The 19,417-nt window shown below is 38.5% G+C and overlaps 1 protein-coding gene across 2 annotated transcripts in view; it reads right to left on the bottom strand.

Moving 5' to 3' along the window:
- PRIM2 (DNA primase subunit 2) overlaps positions 1–19,417 on the bottom strand; it is a 283,700-nt gene that overhangs the window by 78,979 nt on the left and 185,304 nt on the right. The window lies entirely within an intron of this gene.

The following is a 19,417-nucleotide window of genomic DNA, read 5'->3' on the forward strand; positions in this document are numbered from 1 at the left end:
TTGGTTGTGACTGCTGTTAAAAATAGTTGTTCTTAGATTTGGTTGTGCACAGAGGTGAGGTGGATCCTCCACCTACTTCTCCATCTTGGCGGAAGTCCTCTTTTTGCAACATTTTAGTAGTCACTAAATTACTGTTGTCCCCAATTTAATGAAGTAATTGAAGTTCTAAGTGATTTAAACCTAGAACTGAAAACCTCTATGGTAAATTGTGTCTTCTTAAATTTCCATGACTGATCATACCAACATCAACCTAAAAAATACGTTTATTCTTCTTCCTGGGGGTGTGAGAAAAGCACAGTCTTTGGAATTAAGCACACCTGGGTTCTCACTCAGTTCTGATCATGGACTACGCTCCTTTGCCACCTGGGGAAAGCTCATTACGCTTTCCATAAAAGGAGGATAATATTTATCTCACAGTGTCATGAGATTAAGAAATAAAAAAAGGATTTATTAATGGCATGCCTGCTTTGCCATTTCCTGAGCCTGAATGAATTCTACCTTATGCCCTCTTTTGCTTCTGCTCTAAGGTCACAAGACATCGTGAGGGAAACTGCTGACTTAGCTGATTACCAATATGGCCTAGTATAGTTTCCTCACTAGTAAACTAGGCAAGTAACACCTGTCTCCATAGATATTTACTAAGTAATAATTATAGTATCTGGAATATGATAGGCACTCAGTAAATACTCAAATTGTAATCTCTGTAGCTTCGGAATCTTTTTATTTATCATATATGTGAACTCCTTAGCATACTTCCAGAAGGTGTTATTCTACATTCCCTTGAACTTTTCTTAAAGCCCTAACTACATCAGACCCTTCGGGTAAGTGATGTCCCTGCTCAGTTTACTAAAAAGATGGGCATGAGATTCCCCAGCTCCTTTCTTCCTTCAAACACTTCTTTACCAACTTAAAATCTTTAATATATCTTTGAGGTGTCAGACAAATAGACATCCTTACTGAACTCCCTACATAATTCATTCATTCATTCAACAAATTTTATTGAACATGCATGACTCTGGGCACTGTGCCAAATGTTGAGTGTATGGTGGTAAAAAATAAAAATAAAAAAGAAGACAGAAAAGATCCCTACTCATAGGGAGCATTCTATGAGAGGGGAGAGTCATATTCTATAACAACCACACTATAAATGTATATTTGTAAATTCTCAGTTTCCTTAATTATTCCTTGCACATCTTCCATTTCCATGAGCTTCACTGCTTCTGACCACCGCACCTGAAAATAACATTTGCCTGGCATGGTCACCCTTATAGCTAAGATGTTCTGTTTCTTTCCTTCCTGACACCTCAAACTTCCGGAACACTGTATTTCCATTGCCTCCAGTGCTTTCTATGCTCAAGGAATCTAGGAAGTCTGTCTCCTGCTCTGTACTTTTCTTAGTTTTCTAAAAACAACATCCATGCTCTTCTCAGTTCTGAAAGAACCAAGTACACCTTACTTTTGTAACTGTCCTCTTTCTTGGTGCCTAGACCTCCAAACTGATTTCTCTCTTCTACCCAGATTTTTCTGATAACTCTGCTTTCACTTTAGGTTCCTCCCTTTCCATTCCAAGCAATGGGTATTCCTCAAAGTTGAGTCTTCTCTCTAAATTTCTCGCTGTACTCTCTATCTGCCAACTTCTTCACCTTCAAAAGATTTTCCTCTCGTTTTTATTTTAACCCTCAAACCAGTATCGCCATGTTCCTTCACACAGAAGAAACAGTGCCTTTCACAGTGTTAACTACTTAACAAATAATTACAAAATGAATGAAGGAAGGAACAAACAAACCAATTAATCAACCAGCAAGAATTTGTACTTGGACATCAGTTCAAATTTACACCTAAAACCAAACTCATGACCCATTTCTCCTCCACTCTAATCCCAGACAATTCAGCTCACCACACGTTACCTAGGTTAATGGAGCGTCTTGGTTTTCTATTTTCCATAGGTTGACCACCTGAATTAAATTTAATTCTTTTCTCATGCCTTCCTATAAACTGACCCTCAAAGCATTTCTATAATCCATCCCTTCCATTTTGTCCTTATCACTGTCATAAGACCTAATCAAGTCAACAATGTATCCCATTCTTAGTCTCTATTTCAATTCTGCATACCACTTTCACATTAATCACCTGAAAAAAGTTCTCCCTATTTAAAATTCACTAATGGCTTTTTCTTGACTAAACACAAATTTCATTTATAGCACCTATACTTTCACACTAATGTCTCTTTCTCCTCTCTCCTATTCCCTTACTATTTTCCTAAATTCTACACTACAAATAAAGTAGGATAGTAATTTTTAAACATTTTAAGTACCCAAATCCAACTTTTAAGTGAAATCTTACAGAGAATTATAGCATGTAAAGATAAAGACATAGGCACCTCGTTAAAGTGGAGCCGGAAATCAGACAGTCAATCTCCCTTATGAAGTTCTGCCCTCCTTGCTATGGAATCCATCCCATTGAATATGGAACCATGGGGCTATGGTCTATGCCCCTTGAACATTCCCTAACAGAAACTCTCGGCAGAAATTCAGTCCTTAACTCCTTTCTTTCCCCTTAACCTTCCTCTCCATTCGAAGTTATAGGAACCTCTTAAAAAGCCAGCACAAATGTTACTCTACCTGTGGAAACTTTACTGATCACTTCACGTCAAGCTAATACCTCCTTCCTATGAACTGCTAGAATAAGAATAACTAGCACTTACAGAATCTCAGAATCTGCCCCACAATCAATGAAATGTAGACAGATAAGTAGATAGAGATATATCTATATAGAGAGATTTATAGAGATATGTATGGAGATATATATCTCTATATCTACATATGGAAACATAATTACTGTCCAAATTCTATAGATGATGACCATGTTAGATAATGTGCCCAAAAGAACAGTTTTTTCCCCAATAGTGGAGCCAAATATGAACTCAGTCTGACTCCAATAACCTCCAATAACCTGCCAAGAGCAACTAAGGCCCAACTACAAGAGGACAGTATACTCAGCTCACATGAAGAGTGCACTTTGATTACCTAGTTACGGTGACAGGGGAAGGCTGTGTCACTGGAACCTACAAGACACCTACTAATTAGGCCACACTACCAAGACAGGGAGTCACAGCAGCTCTACCTAATACATAGAAACAAACACAGGAAGGCTGCCAAATTGAGGAGACAAATAAATATGGCCCAAATGAAAGAAAAGATCAAAACTCCAGAAACAGAACTAAACAAAAGGGAGATAAGCAATCTATCAGATGTGGAGTTCAAAACTCTGGTTGTAAGGATGCTCAAGTGATCTCACTTAATGAGAACCTCAACAGCATAAAAAGCATACAGTCAGGAACAAAGGATACACAATTAAAATAAAGGAAAATTTACAGAGAAACACGAGTAGAGTGGATGAAGCTGAGAATCAAATTAATGATTTGGAATATAAGGAAACAAAAAACCATCAAACACAAAACAAGAAGAAAAGAGACTTCAAAAAAACAATGATAGCGTAAGCAGCCTATGGGACAATTTCAAATTGTCCAACATTTGCATCATGGTGATGCTAGAGAGAGAAAAGGGGAGAAATTGGAAATATATTTGAAAAAATAGTAAAAGAAAACTTCCTTAATTTGATTATGAAAGTAAACATGCATGTCCAGGAAGGACAGAGTCCCAAACAAGATACATGCAAAGAGGCCCACTGCAAGACACATCATAATTAAAATGCCAAAGGTTAAAGATAAAGAGAGAATCTTAAAAGCAGCAAGAGAAGAGCAGTTAGCTACCTACAGGGGAATTCCCATAAGACTGTCAGCTGATTTTTCAAATGAAATTTTGCAGGCTAGAAGGGCCTTGCAAGATATTCAAGTCATGAAAAGCAATGACCTACAACCAAGAATGCGCTACACAGCAAAGATATATTTAGAATAAAGGGCAGATAAAGAGCTTCCCAGACAAGAAAAAACTAAAGGAGTTCATCATCATCAAACCATTCTTATATGTAATAATAAAGAGAACCTATTTAAAAAAAGGATCAAAACTATGAATAACAAAATGGTAATAAGTATATATCTATCAACAATTGAATCTAAAACACACACTAAGCAAACAACTACAGAGACAGAATCATGGATGCAGTGTTTTGATGGTTCCAGATGGGAGGCAGGGTGTGGGAGAATGAGTGAAGAGATGAGGGGATTAAGAAGTACAAATAGGTAGTTATAGAATAGTCATAGGGATGTACAGTACAGAAAAGGGAGTAGCCAAAGAACCTATGCATGCCCCATGCACATGAACAGTGATGTGGGGACTGCCTGAGGGAGTGGGTTGTGCTGACTGGAGGGGAGGAAAGAGGCAATAATTGGGACAACTGTAATAGCATAATCAATAAAATATAATTTAAAAAATAAAATAATAGTCTTCCAGTCAAGATGGAGGTATAGGTAAACATTCTAGCCTCCTCACACAATACAACTAGACCACAAAATAAATATCACCCAGAAACGTAAGAAAATCAAGCTGTATGGAAGTCTGACAAATAAGGATTTAAAGAAACCACATTAAGCCCTGGATGGCGTAGCTCAGTGAATTGAGCGCGGGCCTGTGAACCAGAGTATCGCGGTTCAATTCCCAGTCAGGGCACGTGCCTGTGTTGCAGGCCAGTTCCCAGCAGAGGACGCATGAGAGGCAACCACACATTGATATTTCTCTCCCACTCTTTCTCCTACCCTTCCCCTCTCTCGAAAAATAAATAAATAAAAGAAACCACATTAATCCAGACGGGTAGGAGGAGCAGAGACATGGAGCTACGCAGACAGACACAGAAACACAGGGTCACACAGAGAGATGGTGGAACAGCTGGTCCCACTTGTAGTGGAGAAAATCAGGAGGGATACTTTGGGAGGAGGAATACCAGCCTCAGGCCAGGCCAGACAACACAGCCAAGGGCTTCAGCACCAGGAAAATAAATCCCCATAATTTCTGGCTGTAAAAACCTGTGGGGGTTAGGGTAGTGGAAGAAACTGCTGGATTTTCAGTAAACTCCTCTTAAAGGGCCCACACAGATTTAAGATTACACAGACTGATCCCCTCTGGGATTCAGCACCAGTGCAAGAGCTGGAAGGGCACTTGTGGCATACGAGGAAAAAGTGAAGCAACTGGAAACAGGGCAAGTGCCAGGAGACAGCTTTCTCCCAGAAACCTCCAGATGCCAGGCAGCAGCACTGTCTCCTCTCTAAGCCATCCCCCCCCAACACAGAGCCACAAAGTGGTAAATCAGGTTGCCACACCCTGGCCATTAGCCAAGGCTCCTCCCCACATAATTTACAGATGACTTTTCTATAATAGGCCACACTATACTAAGTCAAGTAGTAGCTCTAGGCAAGGTGGCGCTACACAATACACAGAAACCAACACAGGGAGGCTGCCAAATTGAGAAGACAAAGAAAATGTGGCCCAAATGGAAGAACAGGAGAAAACGCCAAAAAAAGAAGTAAATTAAACAGAAATAACCAACCAAACATGTGCAGAATTCAAAACACTGATTATCAGGATGCTCTAGGAACTCATTGGGTACTGCAACAGCATAAAAAAGATGCGGGCAGAAATGAAGGTTACACTAAGTGAAATAAGAAAAATCTACAGGGAACCAACAGTGAAAGGGATAAAACTGAGACTCAAATCAATGATTAGGAAGATAAGTAAGAAAAAGACATTCAATCAGAACAGTAAGAAAAAATTATTTAAAAAATGAGGACAGTCTAAGGAACCTGTGGGACATCTCCATGCATACCAACATCTGAATCACAGGGGTGCCAGGAGGAGAAGAGAAAGAGCAAGAAATTAGAAATCTGTTAGAAAAAAATAATGAAAGAAAACTTCGTTAATTTGGTTAAGGAAATAGACTGAACATACAAGTCCAGGAAGCACAGAGTTGCAAACAAGTAGGACCCAAAGAGGTCCACACCAAGACACATCATAATCAAAATACCCAAGGTTAAAGATAAAGAGAGAATCTTAAAAGCAGCAAGAGAAAACTAGTTAGTTACCTACAGGGGAGTTCCCATAAGACTAACAGCTAATTTCTCAAAAGAAACTTTATATGCTAGAAGGGATGGGCAAGAAGTATTCAAAGTGATGTAAAGCAAGGACCTACTACCCAGATTAGTCTATTCAGCAAAGCTATAATTTAGAATGGAAGGGCAGATAAATTGCTTCCCAGACAAGGTAAAGCTAATGGAGTTTATCAACACGAAGTCATTATTACATGAAATGTTAAAAAGACTTATAAAAAGATGATCAAAACTATGAACATTAAAGTGGCAACAAATTCACAACTATCAAGAACTGAATCTAAAAAAACAGTAAGCAAACAACCAAAACAGAAACAGAATCAGAGATATAGAGAACATTTAGAGGGTTGTCAGCTGGAAGAGGGGAGTGGAGAGAATGAGGGCAAAGGTGCAGGGATTAAGAAGCATAAATGGTAGGTACAAGATAGACAGGGGGATGTTAAGAACAGTACAGGAAATGGAGAAGCCAAAGAACATATATGCATGATCCATGGACATGAACTAATGGCAGGGGTTTGCTGGAGGGTATGGGAGTACTAGGCAGAAGGGGGCAAAGGAGAAAAATTGGACAACTGTAACAACATAATCAATAACACTATTTTAAAAAATAAAAAGATAATAGTTTATCCATCTTTAATGCATCAATTTTACCTGGAAGGATTGTGAAACCACAAACTATTGGCTCCAGATTCCCTGAGTCTGATTCAGAGAGTTTGCATTTCACATGAATTCCCAGATGATGCTGAGCTGATGCTCCTGGTACATTCCCACAAGAACCTGTGGTCTTATTAACAAAAACCCAAGTGATAAATATGCCTCATACATTCATGCTCCCTCCATCAGCACCAGCCAAATATTTAATCCTGTGGTAGTCAATTTTTAACAGCGTAAGTCTGTTCTAAGTCATGATGCGAGCTGGGTTCTGGGACAAGAGATAAGCTTTTTAAATAGTGTTAAATGTTCCTTGACCCAATTATAACAACATGTAGTACACCTTAAGTATGCTATCATCAGGACAGGAATTCAGCTATATAAAATCAACATGATCTACACTGTGCTTAATATCCAGTGCAGCCAGGTCAAAGCCATACAAACAACAACAATATAAGCAATCTGATTAAGAGGACACATTGCTTTGAATTATTATAAGAATTATCCAGTTCAATTTATTTTTAACAAAGCTAGTGGCTGAAGTGATTTAATATCCAAGTTCCAAGTGAACAGATATTATAGCAGTGTGTATGTCCATGCTATAAACGTAAGTTTGATTAATGCATCTCTCGTACACAGCATGAGGCTTTTTCTCAGGTACACTGGCATGTAAATAATTACAACTAAGAAACACTTGCATAAACCTATACTGAGATTAATTAAATATAGTTTATTTACAGAAAGCATAGATGCACTTCTTTTAGGAATCTAAGAAATTATTTAAAAAATAGGATACTCAAAGCTTCAAATACCTCTTAGAGAATCATTCATAAATCCAAAGGATGCTATTCGACAACTCAAATGCAATTTAACTGTCCCCAACTCCCACTGACAAGGGTAACTAAAAAGGCTTCACTTAAAAATTTTAATACATCATAAATATTTATACTCAATATATGCAGTTAAATCTCAGCATAAAAACCCTACATTATGAAACTAATATTATTGGAGTAAAGTATACACTAAAGCAACTACTTTGTTATAAGGTCATTCATAACAACAGAATATTCTCTTGCAAATGGTTGACATTTTAATACTAAAAGCCTTTATACTCTAGTACAATATGCATCCAAATTAAAACAATATTCAAATATACTGACCAGGTAAAATTCAAGAAGCCTGAAAGCACAGATTTAAGAATGACAACAACCAAAAATCACAACCCCAAACCAGCTGACAGACAAAAAAAGATTCAGTGAATGACAAATTATAAAGTAATGGAAGGAAAACAAATAGTGAGAAAGCCAACAAGACTCGGCCTCCCCTCACCCCTTGCCCACTGTATCTTCTTATGCCTACTCATCTCTCTGCAAACCCATGTCATTCACTTCCTTCAAACCCTAAAGCAAAAATGATCTTGAAGAAACCTGAAGCGTGATCTACTTTAGTAACTTCCTTACTCCACATTACCTCAATAATACCTTTCCTTTCTCTGTGTTTTGAAATTCTTTTCTAGTTACATCTATCTCTCAACTCATCCTATTAACAAATAGGTTAAAGATTAAAATCTTAGTCAAATGGATTGTTCATTTTAAAAAAATCAATACTGGCCCAGATGATCAGAAATCCATATTTAGAGAGGCCAAATTAATTTGTACCACGTGGGAAAGTAAGTGGAATTTTTGTCTCTATTATTTTTTGTCAATATACTTTAAAACATCCCCAGATTCACTAGAAAATTTTAGTAAATATTTAAAATTATGAAATTATATATATGTTTATGTATTTCATATATATGAAATTTTTGTATATGTGTTTTAACTAAATTATAGTTATCAATTGAGCCTTATAGCTGACCTGATCCCAGTTGGCAGTTACCACTTCCTCCCGGCCTACTAATCCATCCATCTTTGGCAATTATTTTTAAAACAAATGCCATATGATTTCACTCATCTGTGGAATCTAATGAACAAACTGAACTAACAAGCAAAACAGAGAAAGACTCAGAGATAGAGAGCAGGCTGACATCTTGGGGCGGGGGTGAGGAGTAGGGAGTTAGGGGGTGGAGGGATTGAGCAAAAAAGAAAGAGGAATTCATGGACATGGAGACCAGTGTGGTGGTTACGGAGGTGGAGGTGGGTCGAGGTAGAAGAGGGCATAAGGGGAATAAATAGTAATGGAAATAAATACCATAAAAAGAATTAACATTAAAAAATAATAAAAATAATACATAAAAAATACCTAAGTCTATGAACTCATTTCTAGCCGCAATCACACTTTTACTGCTCAGGGTCCCATCACCAAAAGGGTGGGCTACACTCTCTCATCTACGGTCCTTTGATGATGCTGCTCCCTCAACATGGTATTTCACTTCTTTCTCCAACTCCTTCATTTTACCTGGCAAATATAACATCTTCACTCAGTGACACACTCAGTAACTATTCTCCTTTCTATTAGCTCCTCCTTCTGTTCTGTAGAATCCTATGACCACCTCTACCACGGCAATTACCATGGTGAGTTTGTATATTTTTATTTATCCAGTTTTCCCAGGAGACTGAAAAGTCCTCATAGAGAAGGACTTGTGTCCTGTCTACTGTGAACACTCAATAAAAAGCTGCTGAATGACTGATGCAAAGGAGACAGAGTATGCATACATGAGTGTGCATATACATATATATGCATATTTCTATACTCTTAACAAGACATAATTTGACAACTACATAATTTACATATTTGTAACTGCATATATATTTCTAGACATTAATAATGATGATAACTGCTTACCACTTCGTATATAGCTGCATATTCTTCCAATCTGTATTTTGATTTAGAAAAATATATGGAAGACAACAAATTTGGCTAGCTACTAAAATTAGTATTAATACTTTATAACTTTTTAGAAGTATAGCTCTACCTAAACAGAAACAAAGATGATTTCCTTTCTCATACTGAAAGCCACTTATAAAGCCTGGGCAGACTTTTACTGCACACTCAGCAAACACTGATGGGTTGCCAGGTTCCGTGCTAAGCCCTTGAGACCCACAGTGCAAAAGTCATAGTCCCTGAACTCAAGTGATGTGAAACCCAGTCCTAAGACACACATGTGACAAAGACAGCAGTTACAAAGATGGTTCATACAAAGTTCAATAAGCGTAGATCACTATAGGTATTCTAGTCCTAATTTAGCAGGGAAAAAAATGAAAACTGCAGTTTCTGAACAATTAACTAAGTATAACACAATAAACTAGAAGCCCTATCCTCTACTATTGTAGGAGGGTGCAGCCAGGCGGCCCCCAAAAGAAGAATTTGCAATGGGGTCCAGAACCCAGGGTGTCCAGGAAATACTAAAAATATGGGAAGTCCTCACCCCCACAAGTCTGAGCTGGTAGGATGGGATACATGGAGCAGGGCCATTGAGTTGCTTTGCATACCAACAGTTTTGCAGATAACCTCTAAAATGGTCATTTAACATATCTATAACCTTTAACTGGTTTCACAGATATGTTAAATAACTGTGGCCATGCTTTGAGCCAGGGAGAAGAGAATGACTTCCACTCAAGAGGTAACCAGGAGGCAACTCCCCAGACCCCGGTACAGCACGGCGAGGGGGGGGAGCTTGGAGATGATTGGCTCTACACCATGGGGCCACGCCTGCCCAGACTCACTATGGTAGCCCAGTAAAGCTAGGAGGATATGGGAGGCTTGGTGGGTGTAGCCGATTGTGGAAGGAGTCGGAAATGGGACTGCAGAGGAAGATCGGTGATGGGATTTAAATGCAGATGTGGCAGCCACTGGGGAGACAACCATGTGCTTTTGGCCAGAATGGGGACTCCTGCAGCCATGTGACAGAGAATCATCATGTAGCTTTAGGAGAGAGAACCACGTGGCTTTGGCCAGAGTGGGGACCCCCTACCCCACAGCCATGAGAAGAATCATCATATAGCTTTGGCAGACAGTTTCCACACAGTTTTCTATTTCTTTTCCTGAGATATGGTACCTTGGACTGGGCAAAAGGGGAAAGAAGGATTGTGGGTGTTTTAAGGGACTTTTGGGATTCTGATGAAGACATTAAGTCATTACTCTTAAGTCTGTATAACTTAAATAAATAATTCCTTTTCACCAGTCTCTAACATGGAGAGCTAAAATTCTCTGGTGAAGGGAAAGGCAAACCTAGTACAAAGGGACCCCAGGAGAAGGGGGGTCAACTAGGTAACGTTGCGGAACCCCTTCCCTGGTGGCCAATCCAGGAAAACCATGGGAGACCACGGGTGCAGTAGCTTTACAACTACTTGTCACACTAAAAGCCTCCCAAAACTATCCGGGAAGGATCCACCCTATAAGAATAGAGTCCCTCCAGCCCATGAGGTCAATCACTGCTTGGAGTTGGCCTGCTCCCATGTTCTCTGCTATAAACTCTGGGTATTTGGTTCAAATCTTTGTCCCAGTCACCAAGAACCTGGTTACCTGTGGCCACCTGTGACACTATGATAACCTTTTTTTAAACCACGGACCCCTTTGGCAAGCCCATGATGAGAAATGCCTTCTAACTTATAAAATCAATTGTTCCTATGCAAATTTCAGGTCCTACTGAAATTCTTGCTTTACTTCAGCTTCTAGTTCACTATAAATGAGATAACAGCATATTAACAAACAGTTATATAGTACTGATTTATATAAAGGCATTTGAGAAAAAGATTTTCCACGAATTTATATTTATGGGGACATTCTTCAGGTCACTCAGTGAGCAATAACTAAGTGCCTACTATGATTCAGGCACTGTTTCAGGTGCCTAAACATGCAACAATGAACAAGAAAGACAAGACACCGGCTTTTATGTGGTTTTTATTTTAGTTATAGGATATAGATAATAAATGAATAGATATGATTAGTGATAAATACCCTAAAATGTAAAAGCAGAATCTAGCAGCAAGTAACCAGAAGCAATATAGGGTGGCAACTCTTTCTATCATTAATACCCTACACTGCATTGTGTATGCTAGTCTAAATATGGTTTTAAAAGATCAGAAAAATAATCCAAACTAACAATTCTGAATAAACATTTTATAGTCAGTTGGCTCCTTTTCACATCCATAGAGGGACTGAGTATATCGAATTCCTAATAAAAGACAACTAACAGTGAGCCTCAGAACATTAAGTTGCTTCCACAACCACATTATTACTATTCAAAGTCTGAATGAGAAAACGAGACTGTGTACATTATAAATTGATTAACCTTAATAAAAAGTATCTAGAGACATGCTCTTTTAATATTTATACTCTGGATGACAGTTACGTAGTACAGGTTTAGATTATTTTGAAATATGGACAACAAATCCCCCCTCTAACTTTAAGCAAAACCTCAGATAGACAAGTATTCCAAGTATGAAGCAAACAAAAAAAAGTCAACTAGATAAATGCCTGCAACAGAAGCAAAGGAAGGAGGGAGAAAGAGACAGACACTGACTAAGCAATCAAGTCATGAAGAATGGAGCTTAATTTTTAGAAAGAAGGTAGTGAAAAGAGATATTTAGTGCAGGACAGTGTGACCTGGGAAGGTGGCAGTGACGACTGTTAACAGCTAAAATGTGCGTGAGGGACAAAGCCCTTCTCTGTTGCCTCAAAAATAATGGCTAAGTACCCACAATTTCTGCTCCAATGCATAAAGCAAGGTATCTCAAATAAGTCCCAGTGAGGACATAAGCATAAAGAGAAAAAAAATCAAATATATGGTCATTCAAGAAACAACAGTAAAGGAGAATTGCAGTCAAAACTGGCTGCTTTACCACAACACTGTCTTGCATTGTCAGGAAGTAAGCCATTCAACAGAAGTGACTGCTCCAAATCCTTCCTCCGAGGGTTCACACCGAGTCCTTCAGAGCACTGCAAAAAATGTCTAACGTGCAGTACGTCCTCCATACTGACTCTTTACCAGTGGTATTTAAGCCACCAATTTTTACATCTCATAACAGTATTTTTAAATGTGTATGCAATTAACAAAGATGTACAAATATGCAATAGAAGAGAATATTTAATAAACTAAAAGATATTATATTAAATTTGACTGTAAAAACATGTAAGAGATATAATTGAGAAAAACATGAACACATATTTATGAATACAGACTCTAAAATAGAACACTAGACAGACATCATAAATCATAAGTATAATTTATAATCTTTTGTCAAAATAATAGATTGGCTATCATCAATAATAAGCTAATGAATATACAAACTGCTATATATTATCTAGAAAGGTAAAAATAGTTACTGATTTCCTTTTGCAATAATTTCTTAAGAAAACTTTTACAATGCAAAATAAAAATCCTGTTCAAAAAGTATTTTCAAGCACACAGGTTTAAAAATAACTAAATACCAATGACGCGTCTACATAGGCCATCCCAGCTACATATAAAAACAGGCAGCTCGGTGAGCGGGTGTGCAAGCCAAAGGCCTAGTATTTAGAGCAAGTTTTCTCTTCTGTCACTTTCCTCTCCCTCCCCCACCACTGCACAGCACAAGCCATGCCAAAATGCTCACTCTGCTTCTCTCTCTTCACTTCAAAACCGTGGCCTTACTTTCTCCACAGTTCATAAAGATTTATCCACTGAGATGATTAATTTTGCGTCCATTTGACTGGGCCACAGAGTGCCCAGACTTTCATCAAACATTATTCTCGAGGGTGTTTCTGGATAAGATTAACATTTGAATTTGTAGACCCGGTCCCTGGCAGTGGTGAGACTAAGCCAATCCCAATGTTTGGGAGACATGAATAAAACAAAAGGGCCGACCCCTCAATAACTGGGCACTTCCTCTGGCCTGAGCGCCTTAAGCTGGGGCATAGATTTGTCCCTGCCTTCGGACTCAAGCTGAAATACTAGCTCTTCCTGGGTCTCAAGCCCACTTGCCCCTGCCTGGAACTGGCATTCCTGAGTCCCCAGAATGCTGACTGCAGATCTTGGGACTTCTCAGCCTCCATAATCACATGAGCCATTCTTCATGATCTCTTTCAATAGGCATGCATTCTATTGGTTCTGTTTCCCTGGAGAACCCTAATACTCCTTCCTACTTAATATACAAATTCCTAATAAAATATCAAAAACATTTAGAAGTAATAATATGCAAGATCAACGACAAAGCAAGATACACAGCTTCATGAGATTCTGATCTAAACCTTTCCTAACAGTCATTTCATAGCATACATCAAAACTTTAAAACTGTCTACAGTTTTCACCAGGTAATTTTATTACCTCATGAATATATACAGAAGACATAATCAGAACTATAATCAAAGATTTATGTGCTCAGGATATCCATTGCAATAACATTTATGACAGAGTCAAAGAGACACAACCATATGTCCAATAATAGGGGAATGTTAATTAACCATATTAAATCACTTTCAAAGGATGTGTTGTCTGACAGCTAACCCAAATGGTATTTTTCAAAAATCACTCAGCAACACTGAGAAATAATCATAGTATAATGTCAAAATCAAAAATGAGGGCAAGCACAATGGTATCTGGCTACCTAGGTTATAGAGAAAAGCTAAATGTTCACAATAATTATTTCTCAATAAGGAAATGGCAGGTAATTTTTTTGTATTTTTCATATTTTCTATAATCAGAATGTTACCTTTAAAAATAGGAATAACTGTAATAGCATAAACAATGAAATGCAATAAAAATATATACAACAGAAGTCCAATAATAGTATCCAAAATTGTGTTTGAGGAAAACCCTATTAAATAAAAAATTAAGATTCTATATGATTACAATGGAAACAGTTTATAAAACAAATCTATAAAAACTGTAGGAGCTTTTGATATACTGTAAACGAATCTTAACTTATAAAAATATATAAAGCTTGAGACATGTGGACTGAATTGCGTCCTCCTAAAATTCAAACTTTGAAGCCCTAACTTGAAATTGTGACTATATTTGGAGACAGGGCATTTAAACAGGTAATGAAGGTTAAGTTAGATGGTAAGGGTGTACAGTAATCCCTTCTGATTGGTGTCTTTACAGGAAGTAAAGACATCCAGGAAGTGAGGGCACAGAGAAAAGGCCAGGTGAGCACTCAGAAGGTGGCTACCTGGAGTTAGGGAGACAGGATTCAGAAAAGACAAACCTGCCAACACCTTGATCTTGGATTGCACATCTCCAGAACTAGAGAAAATAATTTCTGTTGTTTAAGGCACCTGTCCATCCTATTTTGTTATGGTAGCACTACCACACTAATAAAAGACATAATAAAGTATAAAATATACTTGAGGAACTTCTAGTCAACATGGTAGCATAGACAGGCTTGGCTCGCCTCTTCATACAACCACAACAAAAGCAGAACTAAAATATAGAACCATTGCTCAGAACCAACAGAAGTCAAGTGGAATCAAGTCTGAAAACTACGAAATTAAAGAAACCATATCCATCCAGACTGGTAGGAGGGGCACAGATGCAGAATGGGCTGGCTGGTCCCACATCCATGGGTGGTGGATAAAAATTCAGGAGGGATATCTTGGAAGCAAGGAGTCCCAGCCCCACACCAGGCCCCCCACCCAGGGTTCCAATGCCAGGAAGATGAGTCCCCACAACGTCTGGCTGCAAAAACCAGCGGGGATTGAATTGGTGGAAGAAACTGCTGGAGCCCCAAGTAGTTTCTCCCGAAGAACCCGCACACGGACTCACCTACTCACTCACTCCCCTCGGAGCTCCAGCACCAGGAGAGCTGCTTGAAAGGCACTGGTAGTATACAGGGAAAAACTGTAGTGTTTGCCATCAAGGTTAACAGAGGCCAGTGTCCCTTTCTGGGCCCTCCCCCCACAGAGCCCGCAGACTGGTGCCTATCTGAGACTCCATCAGTGTGGCTAACACTGTTTTTACCAGCCTTGAAGACCCCCAGAGACTCCACCCAACCCAACTTATGGGCCCACTCAAGCTGCTTTTCTGTGTGAATGGTTGGTCTTGGATCATTCCTTACAACTTCCTAAATCCTCTAAAACAAGTAGCTGGCTTCAGTAACCGCAGCCAGAAGCTAGCAGCCTAGATGCACAGACTGGCTTTGCCTGGGAATCTCCAAGCCCAGCACAAGTAGCAGCCATCTCAGATTGCTTTATAGCTCATGCAGGGTGGCTCTGGGCATAACACAGGAGGGGGCTGACCTTGGCCTGCATCACCTGGGAAACTCCAGGGCCAGCATACCCATTGGATAGCTACAGACCACGTCAGAGTACCACAGCCAGCTGACTGGCTTGGGTAAATCCCTCCCATTGATCTGCCAACAGCAACCAAGGCTCAACTACAAGAAAAGGGTGTACTCAGCTCACATGAAGGGTACACCTCAAGTACCTGGCTTGGGTGATAGGCGAGTCTGTGCCACTGGACCCTACAGTACACCTACTATATTAGGCCACACTACGAAGACAGGGAGTAATAGCACCTGTACCTAATACATAGAAACAAACACAGGGAGGTTGTCAAAATAAGGAGAAAAAGAAACATGGTCCAAATGAAAGGACAGATCAAAACTCCAAGAAAAGAGCTAAATGAAATGGAGATAAGCAATCTGTCAGATGTTGAGTTAATATAAGCGTGTTCAAGGAACCTAGTGAGGACCTCAACAGCACAAAAAAAGACCAAATCAGAAATGAAAGATACACTAGTTGAAATAAAGAACAATTTACAGGGAAACAACAGTAGAGCAGATGAAGCCAGGAATCAAATCAAATGATTTGGAACAGAAGGAAGCAAAAAACAACCAATCAGAAAAGAAGAAGAAAAGAGAATTTTAAAAAATGAGGGTAGTGTAAGCAGCCTATGGGACAACTTTAAGCAATACAACATTTGCATCATAAGGGTGCTAGAAGGAGAAGAGAAAGAGCAAGAAATTGGAAATCTATTAAAAAAATAATGAAAGAAATTTCTCTGATCTGGTGAGGGAAAGAGATATGCAAGTCCAGGAAGCACAGAGTCCCAAACAAGATGGACACAAAGAGGCCCACTGCAAGATGCATCCTAATTAAAAGGCCAAAGGTTAAAAGAGATGAGAAGGAGTGTAGGAAAATGGGTGAGAGGTAAGGGGATTAAGAAGTACAAATGGGCAGTTACAGTACAGGAAATGTTAAGTACAGGATAAGAAATGGAGTAGCCAAAGAACTTACACGTATTACCTGTGGACATGGACAAGGGTAGGAGAATTACACGAAAGAGTTACAGGTGCTGGATGGAGGGTAGCAAAGGGGTAAAAATCAGGACAAATATAATAGCATGAGCAATAAAATGTAATTTAAAAAAGTAAAAAAGAAATAAATAAAATATTTTTAAAAAGAGAAAAATGTACTTGGTAAATATCTTTGGTTTTATAATTTATCTTTACTAGGAAGAAGAATCCAAGAAATACAGCAGTAAAAAATTTACTTCGTAGCATAAGTACCATGGCTTTAAAAGAGGTAAGAAACCATATTTTCAAAATAAAATGTCATTAGCTAGTACGATTAAATAAAGAATAGGATTGGGAACCTGAGTATCATAGATAAATTTAAAAACAGTTTCTTTCAATATCTACCTAAAAATGCTTCATAACATAATTCAGTATAACACAATAGAAAACATTTTAAATTGTTTTCACTTTGTTAATATCTCCTAGTCCTGAAAATGACATTATATGTGCATATATGTAATCAGACTTCTAGGAAAACCTATTAATATAATCATCATTCAAATCTATATTCCATTGCAGAAACTGGAGAAGAGAAAAATGAAAACTTCTGGACAAGTATGCAAGAAGAAGCTGACAATGCTGATAAATATAGAAACAAAAGTAGGAAATAAGGCAGAATCAACTGTCAACAAAAAACTTGAACTAAGGGTCAGAAATAGAGGAGATTGGCTCATAGATTTGTGCTAAGATATCAACTTGTCAATCACAAATGCATGCTTCAGACAAGTGAACAGACAACTGTGTACACGGAGAGCGCCAGATGGCCAGCACAGAGATCAAACAGAAGCTGTATTCTCTCTGCCAAACAAGACCAGGAGCAGATTGTGGTGCTGACCATGAACTGTTAAAACAAACATTAGACTAAAGCTGAAGAAAGCACTAAAGGAATTGTAGTGTCAAAATATAATGTAAAAAACACTGCTGCTGGATTTGAAGCCCACGTAAAAAACAGACTGCACTGTTACATTTAATAGGCCAAGAACCAGAAGAACTAAGCTTAGAAATATTACCATGGAAGAATGTGAAAAAAATGTCAGAAGTAAAAACAAAAGATAAATTCGAGATGGGTGACAGAAGAAATGCTAAAAATTGTTAGTGGCGAATAAGAGGCAAATGCAAAAGGTGACAAAAGCAGGGTTAGGATCCTGAACTCGCTTCTCAACAGGTGTCATGTAAAAACGAGCGGAATTATTACAGTGGCAATATGAGGAGATAGAAGAGGACAATTACAAAGGAAAAACAGAGACTGCTACTAAAAGATTCAAGAAATCAAAGGGAAATTCAAGCCAACAAGGAAGCGCATTATCTAACCAGGAAAAAATAAAAAGCAGGTAGAAACAATGTACCGAAAATACATACAAGAAGAGACAAAAGGAGGACAGATACCTTTGAAGAACATGCCTAGGGAAAAGAATCTATAATACTAGAAAATGAAGTGAAAGCTGCCCTGAAAGTATCGGGAAGAAATAAGTCACCTTGGTAAATAAAAGTATTTCAGGTTGCAGAGACTGAATCTGTCATAATCCTTACAAAAACATGTCTAGAAATATGGAAAGCAAAACAATGAAGCTACAGACTGGATATGGTCAATACACAGCCTGATCTTCAAGAAAGGAGATACCAAGGAGAACAGGACCATTGCTCCGATTTCCCACACGAGTAAAGTGAAGCTCAAGGTGACCTAACAAAGGGTCCTACCTTCCATGGAGCAAGAAATGCCAGATGTTCAAACTCAATTCAAACAAGAAAGAAACAGGCAGTATCTAATTGCAAACATTCACTCAATACTGGAGCGCCCCGTACAATTTCAGAAGAGAGTTACTCTATGTTTTACAGACCACATACAGTAAAGCCTTTGCAGGGATCCTAAAAAGCCATGGGTTGTCCGAGAGAAATGGGTGTGCCTCAGCCCTTGACTGTCCTGATGAGTGGCCTGTATTGTGGACAGGAACCCACTGTCAGGACAGAATAGGGAGAGACAGGATGGTTTCCTACAGACAAAGGTGTCAGACAAGGGTATAATATACACTTATCTCCTTATTTGCTGTACATAGAACATATCATAATGGAAGAAGAGTAAATTCTGATATAAGAAATGCCAATAACTTAAGATATGCAGATGATACCATCATACTTGCAGAAAGCAGCAATAATTTGAAAATACTTCTGATGAAAGTGAAAGCAGTGCCAAAGCAAGACTGCATTTGAACATCAAGATACAGAGCTTTATAGAAGTACACGACTTTAACACAGACAATGGAGATGTCAAAATTGTTGAAGATTTTGTTTGCTTTAGTTTAGTCATCAATTCAAACGGAGATTGCAGCCAAGAAATTGAAGCAGCAATGGAAGAATTAAAAAAGATCACCAAGGGCAAAGATGTGTCATTAGAGGTCAAAGTTAAGATCCAGTCACAGCCAGTATTCCCAGTTACTTTGTACAGATGTGAAAGTTGGACAGTGAAGACAGCTAACAGGAGAAAGACTGATTCATT

Source organism: Artibeus jamaicensis, unplaced genomic scaffold, assembly GCF_021234435.1.
Source record: "Artibeus jamaicensis isolate MK-2021 breed Jamaican fruit bat unplaced genomic scaffold, CSHL_Jam_final contig_388, whole genome shotgun sequence".
Lineage (NCBI taxonomy): Eukaryota > Metazoa > Chordata > Mammalia > Chiroptera > Phyllostomidae > Artibeus > Artibeus jamaicensis.